The sequence below is a fragment of the Pongo abelii genome, chromosome 23, assembly GCF_028885655.2.
Source record: "Pongo abelii isolate AG06213 chromosome 23, NHGRI_mPonAbe1-v2.0_pri, whole genome shotgun sequence".
Classification (NCBI taxonomy): Eukaryota; Metazoa; Chordata; class Mammalia; order Primates; family Hominidae; genus Pongo; species Pongo abelii.
This window is the reverse complement of record NC_085929.1, coordinates 54206737-54227474: the sequence shown is the minus strand read 5'-3', so window position 1 is coordinate 54227474 and position 20738 is coordinate 54206737.

The following is a 20738-nucleotide window of genomic DNA, read 5'->3' as shown; positions in this document are numbered from 1 at the left end:
AGGTCACATGGTCTAAATCCAAGATTCAAGTCTAAACCACTGAGCTTCCTTCAAAATGGCCATCCAGCCCCTCTCTGAGCAGTCTTCTTCCACTGCCCCTGGGAAGGGAAACCAACTGTAGTCCAAAGCATCCCTTTCCACATGAGGTTATTCTGTTCCTCAAGGCCATACAAGACTCCTCAATCACCACTTGACAGTTCTATATATTTTCAAAGGTTGCATCCCTTTCCCCTTTTGACTCTTACCCCCTTCCTGTGCCTGTTAATCTAGCTTCTATTTATTGTAAAATAGTTTGCCCTTGATGAATGGGAGTTGATAGATTTGTTCTGTTCTTAACAGAAACACACAGGTCAGGCCAGGTGGAGAAACTTACAAGAATGGAAGTGCCCCTAGGATGTGGCTGGGGCTGTACAGGAGGGAAAGTGGGGCTCTGACTGAGAGCAAAAACTAAGGTCAGAGCATTTGAGTCCAAATCAGACCTTGCCACCAAGATTGGCTCCAGAGGAGGCTAAAGTCAAGAAGGGATCTCTGGCTAAGGTAATGTGAAGCCTGGGTACTGCAGGACCACAGACATCTCCTGAGGACCTATGTCTCCCAGAACTCAACATTTTTGGGGTCACAGGCCATCTCAAGCCAACATTATTCTGTTATCCTCTCACCTCTCCTCAACCACTGCCACCGGATCTCAGCACCTTCCTCATAATAATTATTTTGCCAGTTTAATCAAATGAACTAAAAGCTATCTTATTGAAATATTCTAGTGTGTATTGCCACAGAGTGGAGGGAAAAGATATGAAGAAGCAGAAAATTAAGGCAATAAAGAAGATGAGGGTGAGGAAGCAGGAGGAAGAGGAGGAGTTGAAGGGGATGAAGAAGATAAAAAAGGAGGAAGAGAAGGAAGAATTGAAAGTAATGAAGAAGGAGGAAGAGAAGGGGGAGATGATTGTGATGAAGGTGAAGAAGAGAAAGAGGAGGAGGAGATGATGGCAATGAAGTTGAAGGAGGAAAAGGAGGAGGAGTTGAAGGTGGTGAAGATGAAGAGGAAGGAGGAGAAGGAGATGAAGGTGACAAAGAAGATGAAGAATAGAAGTGATGAAAGTGATGAAGAAGATGAAGGAGGAAGAGTAGAAGGAAATGAAGGTGATGAAGATGAAGGAGGAAGAGGAAAGAGGAGGAGGAGATGAAGGTGATGAGGTGATGACAAAGAGGAGATAAAAGTGATCAAGACGAAGAAGGAGGAAGAGGAGGAGGAGGAGATGAAGGCCATGAAGCAGGTGAAGATGAAGATTAAGGGGAGGAAGTGATGAAGGTGATGAAGAAGAAGGAGGAAGAGGAGAAAAATGAAGATATAGATGAGGAAGAGATGAAGGTGATGAAGAAGGCAGGAGATTAAGAGAAGAGTTCATTTCCAATCACTACTTTTGTAAAACTTCCAACTGCCTACAGCCTACCCTAACTGGGGTGGTCACCACACCCTCACTGGATGTCCTGAGTGATCCTCGAAGAGAGGCAGAATGGAGTTCTGCTAGGCAGGCCTTTGTGAGCCCTTCAGAGAAGAGCAGTCCAACAGACTGGGCCCAGAACCCCGTCCACCAGCAAAGCAGTCCTGACCTGCTCCTCACTCAGGGCAGGATTAGCTGCACCCCAGAGGGAGGCTCAGCATGCCAGCAGAGCCTGCAGGAAAATGAGCTTATGTTGATCTTCTTTCTTTAAATAAATGCACATTATCTACACATGTGGAAAAGATAGGCTAAGTATTTATTTAGCCAAGAAGTCCGTATGCAAAGCTCAAGCCGAGCCAACTCCTGAGTAACAACCACAAACATTGTTTATCAAAGCAGTCAATTAGTAGCCACTTGACTAGAATAGTTACATCCTAAAGAAGAGGACAATAGTGTTCTCTGGATGCATTGTTGCTGTTTAAAGGAACAATGCCCTTTTATACTCTCCAGGGAGCATTTGATAATCCACTCCCCTGTAGTGCTGGCCTGCTGCTAGTTCAACCCAGGGAGGAGGATCCAAGGGCACACAGCTGTGCGGCTCTCCAGATACCATCTCTCCTCTATGTCAGGGAGACAGCAGGGTGTGCCAGCCTGGCCCTCAAATGCCCAGGAGCTCTGAAGTTGGGTGAACACCAGATGAAGGGGGATTCAACTCTTGGGATGCAGAGGGAGGACAATACAGACTGAGAAGCTGCAAGTATTTATTTAGCTATGAGTTTTCTTTGCCATGGTGCAGAGGACTCAAGAGCTGAGACGTAGAGAAATGGACCTTGCCCAAGACCACGGGAACCCACCTCTTGCATCAGCATGACCTGGATATGAGACCTGGAGTCAAAGGAGATCATTTTGAAGCTTTAAAATTTGACTGCCCTTCTGGATTTCAGACTTGCAGGGGCCCTATAACCCCTTTGTTTTGGCCAAATTCTCCCATTTGGAATGGCTGTATTTACCCAATCCCTGTACCCTCCTTGTATGTAGGAAGCAACTAGCTTGCTTTTGATTTTACAGGCTTGTAGCTGGAAGGGACTTGCCTTGACTCACACAAGACTTCGGACTGTGGACTTTTCAGTTAATGCTGAAATGAGTTAAGAATTTGGGGGACTGTTGGGAAGGCATGATTGGTTTTGAAATGTGAGGACATGAGATTTGGGAGGGGTCGGGGTGGAATGATATGGTTTGGCTGTGTCCCTACCCAAATCTCATCTTGAATTCCCACATGTTGTGGGAGGGACCTGGTGGGAGGTAATTGAATCATGGGGGCAGGTCTTTCCTGTGCTGTTCTTGAGATGGTGAATAAGTCTCACAAGATGTGATGGTTTTGAAAAACAGAAGTCTCCCTGCACAAGCTCTCTTTTTGCCTGCTGTCATCCATGTAAGACGTGACTTGCTCCTCCTTGCCTTCCACCATGACTGTGAGGCTTCCTGAGCCATGTGTAACTATAAGTCCAGCTAAGCCTCTTTCTTTTGTAGATTGCCCAGTCTCAGGTATGTCTTTATCAGCTACATGAGAACAGACTAATAATACAGACCTCTACAGGTTTATCCATCATCATGATCATAATTACCCATAGTGTTACCATGGGCTGGCACCGGTGTTCAAGAGGCTACCACCAGCACCTGCCACTCATCATCCCAGGCAGTCCCTAGCAACTCCAGGAGAAAGATGCAGATTCTGTGATGGAGAGAGCAGGGTGCCCATAGTGCGATGCGGGCAGAGTCAAGAGAGTAGATGTAGTGGACAAGGAGTCTGAGATGGACCTGGCCATGCACAAAGGGGCAAAGGCATTCCTGGTGGAGGGAGCAACTTGCACAAAGGCTTGGAGGTGTGGGGTAGTACCCATGCAGCCCGATCACAACTCTTGGCTCCATACGTTCACCTCCAGATCTAGGCTCTGCGCAAGGGCCAAGCCCTCCCTGAGCCATCACACGCTGCAGGAGGACCACCCAGCTCTGGGCCGGCTGGCCTGGCTCAGACCCACCACCAGCTGCATCTCCACTATCCCTGAGGCTTCATTTTCTCCCCTGTAAAATGGGAATCATTTTATCTACTGGAAAAATTAAGGAGTAGAAATAATGCCCATTAAGAACCTATCAATGGCTACAACCAGCAATGAAGCAATATTGTTTTTCACCCAACCAGGAGAGGAAAAAACAATTGAGGCATAGACTAATCTTCAGAAAGCCGAGAGAGGAACATAGGTGCAAATCTGTTAATACTATGATGATGATGATCACCCTCCATATCATCATCTTCTCTATCAAATATCAGTTCATACATAATAATAATATATATTATGCCTAGTACAGCTGAGAGGAAATTATAGTGGGATTCCTGAGGATAAATTAGTTTTCTTTCCAGAACACTGTGCTTAACTTAGAAGTCACTGTGCATCTACTGGTAGAGGCATTCCTTAAATATAACCCAGTAAATATATGTGATGTTCTCCATGGCTATTAATAGCCTAACTCTATTTATTAAAGGAAAAAATGAAACAACAAGAAAGAAAAGGTAAATCCAGACTAGCAGAGGGTTGATGCACTCAGGCAGAAGTTTATATGTTTTATAAACATATAAAAGTCAATGAAGCCTCACTTCGGAGTATACCCACTAAGTGTCAGGTGCCTCCTGCTGATCCTAGACCCGGCCTCAGCCCAGGGTGGGGTGAGTGGTAAACCACTAATAGTGGTCAGATAAAACCTTTACTGGAAGAAAATTCCCTGCCACTCCTCTCCGCACAGGGCCTGGCACAGAGACAATATTCAATGCATGCACATTAAATTAACAAACATTTCTGGGAAGTGTCTCCTGTCCTCACTCTGCCTTTGGCTGGCAGATAATCCTATGCAACTCCACAGCACACAGGGGTAACCTGGGGACCCATGACAGCAGAGGGGGGCAGCAAAGGGGCGAATCTTCTTTCCCAAGAGGGATTTGAGCAACTTTCCCTTCCAAGTTAAAGGGAAGGGAAGGGAAGGCCACCCTCTGCCGGTTGGGATCCCCATGCTCCAGCATTTTTCACAACCTTTCTCTTCCCAGGATGGGCCCCTGCATGCCTTCACCCTGTCCTACAATAACTTGGCATGCCTTCTCCCCATGCTCCTGGACCAATACAGAAACCTTCTGAGGTGGAACCTTCCAGTGGGCAGACTTAGGGCACTGGGCAGGTAGAAGGAGTGTGGAGCCCACAGTTTCCCAGGAGCCCAGCAAAGCACTTGATCCTTCTGAAGCCCAGTTTCCTGAGCCCAATGCCTCTTTCTGGGAACAAAAGGCAATATTGTCCACCTGGTATCTGTAAAAGCCAGACACAATGGCGGGAGTCCTGCCCTGGCTCAGTTACTCCTCTGTGGCTGACACGCCCACACCTGAGTCCCCTACACTGTGGAAGTGGGGAGTGGAACTGGAGACCCTGAATCCCACTCTTGCTGTGACATTCAGGACTCCCCAGCAAGGATGGCTGCATCAATCCACCGCTGAGTTGAGCTGAGGAGACCAAACTCCTGCCATGGGTGCATCAGCCGTGTGTTTGGCCACCTTCACGATTCTCTGAAGGGATGTTCTCCAGATGGGTCTCCCAAGTGAGTAAGCAAGGGTCACCCAGTTGCTCACCCATCTCAGAGTCGTGGCTGCACATTCTGTCCTCAATTTCAGGATGTTCACGAAGAGAGGACAGAGCAAAAGGTCCAGCACGCACAAAAAATTACACTCAGCTCTAGCACAAGCTGAGAATAAGCGTTCATGAGTGTTTTCCACAGGGCACCTTTCCAGCCATTCTGGGCGTTTCTGTGCTGTGTGCATCAGCTGACGATTCCCTTCAGCTGATGACAGTGAGTGTGGTGATGATCATGATGGTGGTGATGATGATGGTGATCATGATGGTGGTGATGATAGTGATTATAATAATGATGGTGATGGTGGTGATGGTGATCATGGTGATAGTGATGATTGTGATGATGGTGACAATGATGGTGATGATGATGATGATGGTAGTGATGATGGTGGTGATGATGATGGTGATGGTGGTGATGATGGCGACAATGATGGTGGTGATGATGATGATGGTGATAGTGATGATAGTGATGATGGTGATGATGATTTTGGTGATGATAATGGTGATGGTGATGATGGTGGTGATGGTGATGGTGATAATGGTGATGGTGATGATGGTGGTGATGGTGACGGTGATAATGGTGGTGATGATGATGGTGGTGATGGTGATGATGGTGATGATGATGGTGTTGGTGATGTTGATGATGATAGTTAACATCAGTGAGTTTTTATTATGTGACAGGGACTCAGTGCTAAGAGCTCTACTTTCAGTATCTTATTAAAGTACATAAATTTGATTTCACTTGTTTAAAGGGTTTTTCGTCAAAAAAAATTATACTGAAAAAGTACGAATACACTTTCCTGACAATTTAAAATATTCTTTGAAAAGCAGAAATCACCTTAGACCCATCAGAGATTTGTCCCAATTCCCTGAGTGTTTTGAACAATTGTGTTAGGATATTAGAAGCAGTACTGTCACTGTCCCTCTCTCTCCTCTGTGTGTGTGTGTGTCTGTGTGTATGTGTGTGTTGTGCAGGTTCTCTAGTGTGACTGCCAACTCTCCTGCACACCTGCACTCTGGTCCACGTGCCTGTGCCCCTTGCAGGTGTGTAGCACCAAGTCCAGATTTGCCTGAAAGCCTTCCCTCCATTCCCTTTTCTTTTCCTCTGCTTAGTTGGGAAGGAGGAATGGCAGGCCTCTATTTGTTCCAGGAGAAACAATTTGAAGCAACGCTGGCAGAGCAAAACCCTGGCCTAATACCTTTCCAAAAAGCATATTGCTTTTTGTAGCTGCAGCAGCTGAGAGTCCAGCAGCTATTCCCCAGACAACCCAGCACAGAGCATGGCTATTTTTAGACTGTATCACACCTAAGAATCTGTGCAGAAAAGATACTGTGCCAAGCAGACATGCTATCCCTTCCTCCAACAACCACTTAGCCTGATGCAGAAGGAGCAGGCTGCCTGCAGTTTTTCTTAATGTATCAGATTCCAGCAACAATATGCCATTCTCTTTGAATTCTTTTCAAGTGTCTGGTATATGTTCGTACCTCTTGATAGCTATTATTACAGTGCCGGAGTCAGTCCAATGCCAAATGACAGAATGAAAACTGAAAACATATAACCATCATGTGTACTTAACTTTGTGGGCAGAATATCACTACATCTGGATGTCTGAGAGCATTTTGATGTTTGACTGCATTTTCAGTTTTCACTGAGATGTTTGGCATCAAGTGGGATATTCACACCCAAAATAACATTAACATGGGTATGTGCAAAATCTCTTTATATTATAAAGTAAAAAGCACTGGCACTTTTCAAATCTTGGAACCAATACCATTTTTCCAGGGATAGGATGCACTTACTGGCAAATGTTCATTTCTGTTAAATTTATTACCTTCATCACCATCACCATCATCACCATCACCATCAATACTATCATCACCATCACCACCATCACCATTACCCTCACCATCATCACCATCACCATCATCATTGCTATGATCATCATTACCACCAGCCATGATCACCATTAACCCCAACATCACCACCACCATCACCATCATCATCATCACCATCAACATTATCACCATCATCACCATCATCATTGCTATAATCACCATCATCACCATCATTGCCATCATCATTCCACCATCACCATCACTTTCATCAACACCATCATCACCATCATCATCATTACCACTATCACCATCACCATCATCATTATTATCACTAACACCATCATCATCATCACCATCACCACCACCATTATCATCGCTATCAATTACACCATCATCCCCACCACCATCATCATCACTACCATCCTTATCACCATCATTATCATCCTCCTCACCATTCATGACTATCACTATGACCATCACCGCCATCATTATATCATCATTGCTATCTGTAGTCAGTAAATGGATGCCCAGTTCTCTGCTCAGTATGTTCCGCAAATTATCTCTAATCCTGACAGCAACCTTGCATCATAAGCACTAGATCCTTTTTATGTATTTATTTTTCAAAAAAGGCTTACAGAAGTTACAGTGACTTTTTTTGAAACTAAGTAGCTGTAAGTGGTCGGACTGAACCCAGCTTTGTGAAACTCCATAGCCCTTTCTATCACACCAGCTTGTTCCCTAATGTGCTTAACTACCTCAAAATCATGGACTGGACAATGATGAGGCATCTCAGTAGTCAGCTCACTGCTCTCTTGAATGGCTGAGGGAGTTGCTCCTGCATCAAGTTCTTCTCCCAGCCTTGTCTGCCCTTCACAACATAGCCTCCCGTGAGTGTTCCTGCAAAGTCAAGCCTTGTCTGGGACCTGTCTCCTGGCTGTGGACTCTGTGGACAGCCTCGGGCCAAGACCTCCCAGCTTCCTGCATTGGCATCTGGCTCTTATAGGCTCTTAGCAAGTATTTATTGGCATAGGCCTGTATTGACCTAATCTCAGTATGGAGCATACTTTGTATGAGGAAATAGCTGCCTCTGTGCCAAGGAGGCCATGTCTGAAGTCACACTCCACCACCAACTGTCCAGGTGGCCTCAGAGCCCTTGACATCTGGAAGTCCAATTAGACCCCTCCCATCCCTCACCAAACCCTACTGGTATTACCAGTAAAGTATTTCTCAAACTCACACTCTTCTTTTCCAGGTTGCCTTGACATCACTTTTTCAGAATACATACAACAACCTCTAAATATGTGCCTTACTTGGTCTTCCCCATCTATAGAAATGGCCTCACTTTGGACTCAACTTTTCACAGGAAACAAACACATGAAATCTTGCAACTGCCCTTGACTTCTACCTCCACTTTTTTTTTTTTGAGATGGATCTTGCTCTGTTGGCCAGGCTGAGGGGCACACTGGAGTGCAGTGGCACCATCACTGCAGCCTCAACCTCCCAGGCTCAAGTGATCCTCCCACCTTAGCCTCCCAAGTGGCTGGGACTACAGGCACACATCACCACACTAAAAAAAATATTTTGTAGAGACAGGGTCTCTCTATGTTGTCCAGGCTGGTCTCAAACTCCTGGGCTCAAGAGATCCTCTCACCCCAGCCTCCCAAAGTGCTGGGATTACAAGCATAAGCCACTGTGCCCCATGGCTCTTCCACTCTTTCCCCAAGCCCTGTACACAAGAACCATCAGGACCTATTAGCTTCAAAGCTTCACCATAGAGCCTGACCTACCACTTCTCATAACCTCACTCCACTGAGGCATCCGAGTACCTCTCTGTCCCTTGGCCTGCTGCAGTAGACTCCTGACCAGCCTCTTGTAGTGCCCCCCAACATCTCTGCCATCTGTCCTCCACCTGGCTTGTAATTCTCCTGCTTAAAAGCTGCACATGCATATTCCATTTCATATCATTTCAATCGCAAAACAGCAAGTACAGCCTCCAAGGCCCTCAGTGGTCCAGCCCTTCCTATCATCTTTATGCTCTTTTTGGCCATCCCCACTTCCTTCCTTCAGTAAATGACTCCAGCATGCAACCATTCTTTCCCTGCTTGGAGCTACACTGCTGCAGCCATGACACCATGGAACTCTTCCACATCCTGCCTTGCCTGGCTGGCTCCCCATTGTCACTGGGTCTCAGATTGTAAATGGCTTTCCTGCCCTGGGCATCCCAACCCACCAAGCTGAAATCAGGTTCCTTTCTCATCAGTGGTCACAATATGCATCAGAATGTGTAAATGTGTATCTACTTGTTTTTCACTTTTCTGTCTCCTCCCACCTCCACCTGGACTGGAAGCTCCCTGGGGCACAGTCCTGGCCTTGCTCCTTGCAGAGTTCCCAGCCCTGATGGCAACACCTGGCACCCAGTAGGACTCAGTGCGCGTGTGCTGGTTGGATGGATCAGTGACACAAGGAAACAGTCCCTGCCCTGCCGTCCTTCCAGGCCTCTCTGAGGCTCATGTCAGGGATGTTTGTCACGTTAAGGCAATGTGACAATGGTTCTAAACCAGTGAGGAGCCAAACTACAGAACTAGCACCTATGTGAGGCCAGATCTGTCCTGCTGGCTGGAAAGAAAGGGACCTAAAATACACCACACGCTACACATCAGTTCCCATGATTAATGCCTTTACCAGCATCTAAGATGGTATTTATTTGTACCAATGCATAAATGAGACACTGAGGCTCAGACAACAATTTCCCTGGGGTACAATCCAGCAGGAAAGTGAAGGACCAGGACTCACAGTTGGTTGAGCCTGGAGTCCGGGCTGCCCTCCTCCCTTGGTGTACATCTTTTCCTTTCCAAACTGTCTCCATGATAGATGATAGATACATAGAGATAATAGGCAGATGATAAATATATAGATAATTGATAGACAATAGAGATGACAGGTAGGTAGATGATAGACAGAAAAATTATAGAGATGACAGGTCAATAGATAGATGGTAGATAGGTAGGTGGGTAGATAGATGATAGAAAGATAGATGATAGGTAGATAGATGATGATAGATGATAGATGATAGAGATGATAGGTAGATGATAGAAATGATAGGTAGATAGGTGATAGGTACATAGATACATAACAGAAAGAGATGATAGGTAGATGGATAATAGTTAGATGATAGATAAATGATAGAGATGATAGGCAGCTAGATGATAGATAGATAGATAGATAGATAGATAGATAGATAGATAGATTAGATGATAGATCAGATAGATGATAGATAGACAGACAGACAGATAGATACGTAGATAGATACATAGACAGATGCATAGATACACAGATAGAGATAGATAGACAGAACAACCCATACATCCATATGCCAATAGCCAGACCAGCCAGTTCTTGGCCCTGTGGCCCTTTGACCACCCTACCACCCTGTTCTTGCCCTGGCCTCCTGGAATCCATTTCCCCATCTGCACATTTCTCACCCAGCTCACTCTGGCTCCTGCCCTGTTGCTCCACAGGACTCACGGTCACCATGGTCCCTGTGGCTGCTGAGTTGCAAATCCTAAGGTTCTTTTCAAGCACTCACATGCGTGGCCTATGGGGGCGAGTCCACAGGGATGGACCCTCCCACTGACCCCACCCCACCTCCTCCTCCTTCCCCAGCTGCTCTGCACCCGCCTCCTGTCCAGTGCTGGACTTCAGCAGCACCCCTTTAAGATGCCCAGTAAGTCTTTTTCCAATTTCTCATGAAAGATCCTGGAAAGATGTGAAAATGTGAAAACCTCTATCACCACTAAAAAACAAAATTAACAATCTGGCAAGAAAAGAAGGACTTTAGACAAAGTTGTACAGAAAAACAGTTATGGGATGTTTGTAGAAACAAAAGGAACCTGCTCACATGGTATGTGTGTGGGTAGGGGGACGCATTAGCAACAGCTTGTACTGAACCACCTGTGTAGGCCGCACTGGGAAATTTACTTTTCCCAACACCTCTATCCATCAAGCACTGTTATTATTTTCATTTTATAGAGGAGGAGACTGAGGCTCAGAGAGGTTAGATGCATGGCCCAAGATCACATAGCAAGCAAGGGCTGGGGCAGGGCTTGCTTGGAGACCCTGTGTCTTAACTCTTGAAGCACCTGCCTTCTGGGCCACGAATGGCTGGGTGGAGAGGGGAGGTCTGATCCCTCCAGCAGCTTTGAGTCTTCACCTCAGGTGCCCCTGATGCAGAAATGCAGCATTTCCACCATCACAAAGCCATACCCCTCTGCTATGCTTATCATCCACCTTCTAGGGCAGCCAGACGTGGGCCTCCTACCCCCAGCACAGAAGTGTGTTTCCTTCTTGGCCAGGAAAAGGTTCCCAGGCAGAGGTGGGGGAGGCACAGCTGGTAAGGGCTGAGGAACTCAGGAGACAAGGCTCCGTGTGGGGCAGAATCTGGATGGGCCTCTCCCCTGCAGAAGGCAGCCTCTTGCCTTCCTTTTCTTTCCTATTTTTTCTATTTTTTTCTTTTCTAAAGTAAACACTATTTAATATCATGTTTAGATTTTACCTATAAATATCTTACTATATATCTCCAAAAGAAAGGTCTTTTTAAAAGCATATCCACAATATCATCCATATCCAATAAATGCTTACGTGTTACCAACTATCTACATTGTAATTTTGCTAGTTCACATCTGAATCCAAATAAGACTCATATTTTGAAACTGGTCGATAGGTCTCCAAAAGCCTTTCTTTTTTCAGTCCTGAAGTCTCGTACTCATGCCTTTTCTTCCCTTTGTGCTATATGGATCAACAAAGCAGGGTTGTTTTTCCTGTAGAGCCCCCAGTAGTCTGCATTTTGTGTTTCACTGTCCCAGGGTTCCTATAAACTGGGAGTTAGATTTGGGGGCTTGATCAGATTCAGGCTTTGGGTTTTGGCCGGACAACTTCCTATGCTGTGCTGTGCTGTGCCTCCATGGGGGATTTGCGATGTCTGCTGAGCTTCTGTTTTTGTAATCTCAGCAGTCACTGAGGAGTATCACAAGTCATTAATACAGTAAGGGTGGAAAAGGATGACACTCTGATTCCAACATGAATTCTTCATGTGGCAGCTGGACTATTTATGTAAAAAGATACCTCCCATTTCAATTATCTGCTTAGCTAGAAATAAAGTTCTTATATGTAAAGCAGGGAGAAATACTTATTTCTTTCCAAGTTTTTACAATAATGAGTAGTTTCCCTGACATACTCTGATAGTGACCAGTTTTTTACTTTTCATTTTAATAAACTCAAGGATGAAATCATGTTTAATGTGTTGTATCCATTCAAGGCAATCAGGTTAATGATGCTAACATTGGCCTATCTTTGGTTGAGAGAATCTCTTCAAGTCTGGCTGAGTTCTTTTTTTTTTTTTTCATTCATTCATTCTTTTTTATTTCTTTTTCTTAGGTTTTTAAAAATTGTAGTAAAATACACTTGACGTAAAAATTTACCATGGTAATCACTTACAATTCAGTGGCACTAAGCAAATGCACTATGCCATGTGTCTATCACCATTATCTAATTCCAGCATTTTTCATCACCCCAAACAAAAATGTATATGCACCTACCTGTTCCTAGCAGCATTGTTCCCAATAGCCAAAAGCTGGAAACAGCCCAAGTGTCCATCAAGGGATGGATGGAGAAATAAAATGTGGCATATCCCTGCTTTAAGAAGAATGCAGTTCTGACACCTGCTACAACATGGAAGAACCTTGCAAACATGCTAAGAGAAAGAACCAGACATACAAGGCCACGTGTTTTCAGAAACTTTTTGGCATGGCCCCAAGAGCTACGGCAGCTTCCTTACTTTCTGGTACAAGATCTTTGGGTCTCATTTTGTACATTTTCTAATGCATACCCAGAACTAACCATTTCTCCAAAAAGCCCTAGTTGCTTTCAGTGGTAAATTGGATTTAGCGATCACAGCCTGGGGATCAGGGTTGTTCCTTCACACTGAGTTGTCGTTTGTCTCCTTGCTTTTGAAGAAAGTTTTTTTTTCTTACCCTTGTTGCTGTTACATCATCAATTCCCTATACATCATATTAAATATCCTATGTCCCGTGGCCCATGCAACTACTCATTTACTTTACCCCTTCTCACACACACACACACACGTGTGTGCACACACACATACGTGTCAAAGTAGCAGCATCACCACCTCCACCAACACCCTGACGGCTGCAAAAAGCTTGAGATAACTCATGCAGCTTATTTTGTGTTTCTGTTACACACCCCTAGGAATGCACCGTCAGATCAGGGTTCCCTAAAATCACTGGACGGAAATATCTCTCTGTGTGACTTCCTCATCCACTGCATACACAGTTAACTTCATACGTTCATTTTGTTGCTAGGTCTGGGAATGGCCTTGTACATTTGTCTTTATTGTAAGTGGGGAGGTTCGAGGGCTGTTTTTATTTCTTTTTCATTGGATTATTCATTTATTTGTATTGCCCATTTACTCATTCTCCTGTCGGACTGTTGTATTTGGGGCTGTATCTATAGAAGACATGTTTTTATGTTTTGTGTGGCTGGCGCCCTCCCATTGTTCTTTTTCAAGGGTTAGCTGGCGATTTGTAGTTACTCTTCCCACTGTGTTCTTCCTAATGAGATACATAGCCAAGTGATTTACATCCAGGGAAAATGTATTTGGACTGAGATACTTTAATACTATGGAATAACTTAAGGAGGCTTGGCCAAAGCCTTCCCATCTAAGAACACAGCATGTCTCTTCCTTTGTTCAAGTTTATTTTACTGTGTTTAAAAGAGTTTTACAGTGTACCGCATATAATTTTGGGACAATTTTTAAAAAGTTTATTCATGGAAAATATGTGTGTTGTGTGTGCGTGTGTGGTTTGAGTGTGTGTGTACGTGTTGTTTTGCATGGGGTGTGTGAGTGTTGTGTATGTGTGTACATGTGATGTGAGTCTGTGTGTGGTATAGGGAGTGTATATATGATGTGAGTGTATGTACGTGTGTAGTGTGTGTGTAGGTGAGCATGCGTGCGTGCATGTAAGCATGTGTGTGCATATGTATATTGAGAGTGTATATGTCTGTGGTGTATACGTACATGTGCATAAGTGTCGTATGAGTGTGTGGAGGGTGCATTTATGATGTATGTCTGTTGTTCATATAGCGTGAGTGGGTGTGTGTGGTGTGTGTGTGAGCATGTATGTGTCTGTGGTGTGTGTGTATTGTGCATGCATATATGCCTGGTGTGAGTCTGTGTGTGTTGCATGTGTGTTGCATGGGTGTGGTATGTGTGCTGTGAATGTGTGTGTGCATGTATGTATGTGAGCATGTGTGTGTGTACTGTACATGACTGTATGCATGGTGTGAGTCTGTGTGCAGTGCGTGGGTGTGGTATGTGTGGTGTGAATGTCAGTATGTGCATGTGTGTATGTGAGCCTGTGTATGTATTGTGCATGCCTGTATGCATGGTGTGACTCTGTCTGTAGTGTGTGGTATGGTATGTGTGGTATGAATGTGAGTGTGTGCATGTGTGTATGTGAGCATGTGAGGGGTGTTTGTGTGTGTGTGTGGGCATGTGTGTTGTGCATGGGATGTATATAAGGGATGTGTGTATGGACACTGGTGGGCAGCCTCTAAGATGACTCCAGTGATCCCTGCCTCCTTGGAGAATGCCCCTCTTCTGAATGCAGATTGAACCCAGTGACTTGCTTCTAATGAATAAAATGTAGAAAAAGTTGATGGATATCACTTCCAAGATAAGGTCACAAAAAGACGATGCCTTCTGTCTTGGGTGCTCCATCAGCCTCTCCCACTCAATTGCTCTAATGGAAGCCAGCTGCCACGCTGTAAGCTTCCCTGGGGAGGGACTGGTCTATGACTCTCCAGCAGGCAGTGAGGACCCGAGGCTGCCAATAACCATGTGAGTGAACTTGGAGGTGGGTCCCACAGCCCCAGGCAAGCCTTGAAGTGCCAGCCTGCCCAGAGCCTGTGAGGGCTCTGCCTTGAGCCAGGGTGCCTGGCTCTGCCATGGCCAAATTCTTGACCCTTAAAACTGTAAGTTAGCAAATGTTTTGTTGTCATAATTTGGTAAGTTTGAAGGTAATTTGTTACAGAGTGATAGATACTCTAATAGGTTTTGGCTTATATCCATGGTAATTATTGATTCCGTCCCTTTGTGTTTGGAACTAGGCTTTTAATTCTAAGTACACATTTACATGAATTTGTAGGAAATAATACACAGTGACCTCGTGTGCCCTTTACCAAGTTCCCCTCCATGGTAACATCTAGCAAAAATATGTATACACTACATATAATGCAACAAGCATATAGTAAAATGTAACAATCAGGATACTGATGACAATATATGCAAAATCCAGGCTACTTCCATCACTACAAGGATCCTTCCTGTTGCCTCTTACAGCCACATCCATAATCACTGGCAGCTAGGAACCTTCTCTCCATTTTTGTAACTGTGTTGATTCAGTGTTATAGAAATTGAATCACACAGTATGTAACCTTTGGGGACTGACGTTTTTCACTTGCACAATCCTCTGGAGACTCTACCAGATGGTTGCATAGATCAATAGTTTGTTCTTTTATTGCTGAGTAGTAAGTGTTCCATGGCATGGTTATGGATGTACCACAGTTATTTAATAATCCACCCACAAAGGCCACGTGGGTTGTTTCCAGCTTTGAACTATGATGAATAAAGCATACCCATTAGTATGACTATTATCAAAAATGCAGAAAATAACAAGTGTTGGCAAGGATGAGGAGAAGTTGGAACCCTTGCACACTGTTGGTAGGAATGCAAAACGCTGCAGCTGCTATGGAAAACAGTATGGCAGTTCCTTAAAAAGTAAATATAGAATTATTGCCATATGATCCAGGGATTCCACTTCTGAGCATATACTCCAGAAACTGGGGAAGAGGGGGGACTCAAATAGATATTTGTACAGCCATGTTTATGCCAGCACTATTCCCAATAGCTAAAAAGTGGAAACAACCCAAATGCCCCTAGTTAGATGAGCGGAAAAACAAAATAATATATACAGACAATGGAATACGATTCAGCCTTTGAAAAGCATGGACATTCTGACACATAATACCACATGGATGAACCTGGTGAACATTACGTTAAGTGAAATAAGCCAGTCTCAAAAAGACAAATACTACATGATTCCACTTATATGAGGTCCATAGAGTCCAGAAGTCCCCCTTTATCTGCTGTTTTGCTTTCCACGGTTTCAGTTACGAGCAGCCAACCACAGTTCAAAAATACTAAATGAAAAATTTCAGAAACAGGCAACTCATAAGTCACGTGTGCCATTCTGAGTAGCATGATGAAATCTCATGTTGTCCCTGCCCAGATGTGAATCATCCCTTTGTCCAGCATATCCATGCTGTATGTGCTACCCACCTCCTAGTCACTTCATATCTGTCTCAGTTATCAGATAGAAGAAACATAGTATATATAGGATTTGGTATTATCCGTAGTTATAGGCATCTCCCGGGGATCTCGGAATGTATGTCCTTCAGATAAGGGGGGACTACTGTAGTCAAATTTATAGTCAGAAAACACAATGGTGGTTGCCAGGGGTTGGGGGCAGGGAGGGTTCAAGAGTTGTTGTTTAACAGGTATAGAGCTTCAGTTTTGCAAGATAAAAAGAGTACTACAGATTGGTTGTACAACAGTGTGAATATACTTAGCACTACTATACACTCAGAAGTGGCTAAGATGGTACATTTTATGTTATATGTATTTTATCACAATTAAAATGAAAAGAAAATTGGGTAGACTGATTCCTCTCACTTTGTTCTCCTTTTTAAAATCGTTTTAGTAATTTTAGTGCCTTTGCCTTTCCATATACATTTTAGAATAATCTTGTCCATATCTACAAAAAATATTGCTGAGATGGATAGGCATTGCATTAAACCTATATATCAATTTGAGTAAAACTGGTATCTTTACTACATTCCACTTTTTAAAAATTTCTGCTCTCATCTTTATTATTTCTTTGTTTTTTTTTTTTTTTTTATTTTGCTCTTCTATTTTTCAGTTCTTGAGCTGGGAGCTTAGGTTACTTGAGACTTTTCATCTCTGTTAACATATGCAGTTAGTGTCATACATTTCTCTCTCATAACTGCTTTAGCCATATCCCAACAATTCTATTTTCGTTTTTATTCAGTTCAAAGTATTTTTATTTCCCCTGAGACTTCTTCTTTTACCCACGGATTATTTAGAAGTATGTTGTTTTGTTTCCTAGTGTTTGGAGATTTTTCTGTTATTGTGCTGTTATTCATAATCTAGTTTGATTCCACTGTGATCAAAGAACAAGCGCATGACTTTAATTATTTTTAAAATTGTTGAGATTTGTTTTATGGTGAAGGATACATTCTATCTTGTAACCTGCCTATATTACAGCATTTGAAGCGAGTTTCTTGTAGACAACATATAATTGGGTCATGCTTTTTAATCCATCCTATCACTTTCTGTATTTTAGTGTATTTAGTTTATTTACACATTAATGTAATTATTTATATTTTAGGGCTTAACTCTGCCATTTTAATTCTTTATTTCTTTTTTTTCCTCTCTTGTTTTCTCTCTTTCTGGGGTCATTGCTTCAACCATCAAGTGTAATTTATAAGACTCAAGAGGAAAAAGAAACTGCCTACTATATTTATTCATATTTTTATTTACTTTGCTCATCATTTTTTCTTCTTGATGTTGTAAGGTTCCTTTTTATGATTTCCTTTCTGTTTAAAAAGCTATTTTGTTAGGATAGCTCTGCTGCTGATAAATTCTCTCAGTTTTCCTTCATCTGAGAATGTCTTCATTTCTCCTTCCTTCTTGAAAGATATTTTTATGGGTACAGAATTTTGGGATGACAGTTTTTTTGCTCTTAGTAGCTGAAAAATATTGTGTCATTTCCTCCTGGCTTCCATGGCTTCTGATGACAAACCCACTGTCATTTGAATTGTTTTTCCCTTGTAGGTTGGGTGTTCTTTTCCCCTGGCTGTTTTCAGAAATTTTTTCTTTGTTTTTTGCTTTGCAGAAGTTTAATTATGATGCATGTTGGCATAGATTTCTTTAGGTTTATCCTGTTTGAGCATCTTTCAGCTTCTTGAATCTGCAGGTTAATGTATCTTAACAATTTGGGTCATTTTCAGCCATTATTTCTTCATGTACTTTTCAGCCTCTCCCCCTTTCACCTCTCCTGCAGGGACAAAATGACACAAAATTTAGACTTTTGTTATAATCCCAGAAGTCCCTGAGGCTCTGTTCACTTTCTGTTGTTGTTGCTGTTGTTGTTTTATTATTCTTCTACTTTCTCCATGTTGTTCGGGTTGGATTATTTCCATTGTTCCATCTTCCATTTCGCAATTCTTTGCTGTGTCCATTTCATTCTGCTGTTGAGCTCATTTCACTGTGCTTTTAAAATTTCAATTATATTTTTCAGTTCTAAAATGTCTATTTCAGGCTGGGTGTGGGGGCGCATGCCTGTAAACCCAGCACTTTGGGAGGCTGAGGTGGGTAGATCACCTGAGGTCAGGAGTTTGAGACCAGCCTGGCCAACATGGTGAAACCCTGTCTCTACTGAAAATACAAAAATTAGCTGGGCGTGGTGGCAGTTGCCTGTAATCTCAAGCTACTCAGGAGGCTGAGGCAGGGGAAATGTTTGAACCCAGGAGGCAGAGGTTGCAGTAAGCCGAGATCATGCCACTGCACTCCAGCCTGGGCAACAGAGGGAGACTCCATCTCAAATAAATAAATAAATACATAAATAATAAAATGTCTATTCATTTTTTTCTTTATATCTCTATTGCCTTGCTGAGGCTTTCTATTTCTTTGCTGAGGCTGTCTTTGTTTTCCTTTGTTTAAGTGTGTTCGTAATTGTTTATTGAAGCATTTTCATCAGTGCTGTTTTAAAACCTTTGTCAAATAATTCCAACATGTCTGTCAACTTGTATGGCATGCAGTGGTTGTCTTTTCATTCATTGTGTGATCCTCTCCATTTTTAGTAGAATAAGTGATTTTCTATTAAATTCTGGACATTTTTGTATTATGTCATGAGATTCTGGGCCTTACTTAAGCCCTCTGTTTTAGCTGTAGAGTAGATTTGCTGGTGATAAAGTATTTTCTTTTTCCTGGTGATATCACTCTGGCTGGGGATGGGAAGGAAGGAGACACCATTCTTCCCTTCCAAGTGACACCCAGGTTTTGCACTCACTCACCCTTGATGCCCACAGTGAGGAGGGCTCCTTGTTACTGCTGGGTAGGGATGAGGATTCCGGCTCCCATATGGTCTCTGCTGGCACTGTGGTGGGTGGGGCCCCATCACCGCTAGGTGGGGGTGAAAGTCCCTGCTCTTCACTAGGGCTCCCAGTGTAAGGGGGATCTCTTTACTGCTAGGTAAAGGTTGTCTTTGCTGATGTACCTGCGGTACAGCCAGATTCTTCTGTGGTATTGCTGGAGTGGAGTGGTTATTTTTTAAAAGGATTGTGTCTTGATGGACTGCCCTTTTTCTTGTCCTTTGGCTAGAGCGAGCAGGCTTTTGCGGTTGTTTATTTGTGTACATCCACTGACATTTCCAGATTGCTTGCTTCTTCAGTGTCAAATCTAGGAACTACGAAGACAAAAGAAAACCCAGGAAACTCACCACCAAGCTGTTTCTTGGGTGCTGAGGTCAGCCTGTTTTTCTCTCTGCACCTTGGGAGCCTTCCTAGGTTTGTTCTATGTATAATTATCCATCTTCCTGGAAGCAAAAGTTCTTACTGACGTGCAAATGTTGATTTTATAATATGCCATTTTTAGCAACTCTCTCTCTCTCTCTTTTGGGGGTAGTAATAGTTTTCCTTTGATTTTTGGGGGGATTTTCAAGATATGTAATTTTCTCATCTGCAAACAGAGATGGTTTTATTTATTCCTCTGCTTTTCTAGTGCCTGTGCCTCTGACTCCTTTCTCTCGGCCAACTGCACGGTCTAATATTTTCAACACAATCCTAGATGGCATAAGACATTCAGGCATTCTTGTTTTCCTCCTGTCTTTAGCCAGAGGACATATTTGTTTGCCACTGAGTAGTATGCTAACTTCTGGATACATCAATTGCTATTTTTATCAAGTGTCTTGAACATGAATATGCTTGATTATGTAAAATGCCACTTCTATTTTTGAAGTGACCAGATGACATTTCTGCTTAGCTATATTCATTTGATGGATTATATTAATACATTTTCTCATATTGAACCATCTTCCTGTTCCTGGTAAAACAACCACTTGGTCTTCATGCATTGTTTTGTTACATGCTGTTTGCTTCTGCTTAATTACATTTTAGCGAAGACCTTTGCGCATCTATGTTCATAAGTGAAGCTGGTTAGTACTTTTGTTCTATAGTAAAAGTTCTGTCATATTATAGAGGTTTTACTTGCTTCATAAAAAGAATTTGGATGTTCTCCATTTTTCCCTATACTCTGAAATTATTTAAGTATCATTGCTATTAATTGATCTAATTAAAACTTGGTATATTTCCTCTGTGGTAATTGGGGTTTGAAAGGAGTTAGTGCTCTTTAACTACCTCTTCTATTTCTTTAATGGTAACTGGCCTGTTTAGATTCTCACTTTAATGGGGTCAGTTATCCTATCTTGGTATTTTACTTTATTTACATACAATTCTACAAAGTAATCTTATGATTAAAAAAATAAATTCTTCTGGATTTGATGCATTTGTCATTTCTAAGTTTTTTATATTTGTGCCCTCTTTCTCCCAAACCTCACCAGAATTTTTTTTAGATGGC